Source organism: Cherax quadricarinatus, chromosome 5, assembly GCF_038502225.1.
Source record: "Cherax quadricarinatus isolate ZL_2023a chromosome 5, ASM3850222v1, whole genome shotgun sequence".
Classification (NCBI taxonomy): domain Eukaryota; kingdom Metazoa; phylum Arthropoda; class Malacostraca; order Decapoda; family Parastacidae; genus Cherax; species Cherax quadricarinatus.
In genome coordinates, this window is record NC_091296.1 from 73,433,637 (window position 1) to 73,434,765 (window position 1,129).

Genomic DNA, 1,129 nt, shown 5'->3' on the forward strand with positions numbered 1-1,129 from the left:
TAATGTTTCAGACCAAAAGCATTAAAAAAATATTTTTTTTTTACATGAAATATAGATTTACATACACAGGAAACAATGAGACATGAATAAAACAATACTATCACACCTTTATTGAAGACTTGGTGTATAAATAAAATGTCATTCCACATGTTAGGAATTGTGGCGGCGGTAGGGGTGTGTGTTTGGAGGCAGGACAAAATTGTCCTTTAATATGACACTATCAACTCTACAGCTTATTTATCTATCACAATTCATCTAATATGACATACAATGTGGTAGAACAATTAGCTTGCACGTATTACTACTACAACTAGCATTGCACTTCACTCTAAGCCTATATATACCCTGTGTCCATGTACTGTTTGTAACAGCTTGACAAAGCTGGAGAGCGAAAAGTTGCCACAATAAAATGTCACGTTAGTTGCACCTGTGTCGTTTACTTTACATATTATTGATAATTCTACCACATATATACAATATTAATAACATGACATATACTCTAGAAAGAAAAAAAAATTTTGAAATGTATGTCACGAGTGTTGTGTTTTGTTGTTGCCACTGAGAGCATAAGCCGTACATAGTGGTGGTGGAGCTGGCAGTGTTGTCAGTAGCCCTACATAACTTCAACAACACTGGAGGAGTTAGGTTCGTATTGTCCTTTTTCTATCGATTAATTGCTTAACTTACTTGCTACACTTTATCGATGGCTAGCGCTATAGCCTTTATCGACTTATGCTCGTTTAGTATCGTACATATCGTAGAATCACTGAAGAAGGTACATTCTCCCCTCTCTCTTCCTCCTCCACTTTAGTACTTTGCTAGTTCTTTCTTGAATTCTATCATGTTTCTCACCTTTACCAAAGGCCTGGCACTAGGAGCTTTCTTTGGGGCCATGGTGGCTTATTTAGCAGTTTCTAGCACTAAAATAAATTGAATATTACGAAATGTATCGAATGAATGCGTGGGATAGTCCTCACTCGCTGATAAACAATGGCACACTGGCTGTGAATGGATTTGCGAGTCAATATTTTGACGAAAAAAGTTGAAATTTTTGAAAAATTACGACTTCCGATGCTTACGAAAAACGAGGGTCCAATGTATATTATCACACTCAAGTTGAAAGAATGAA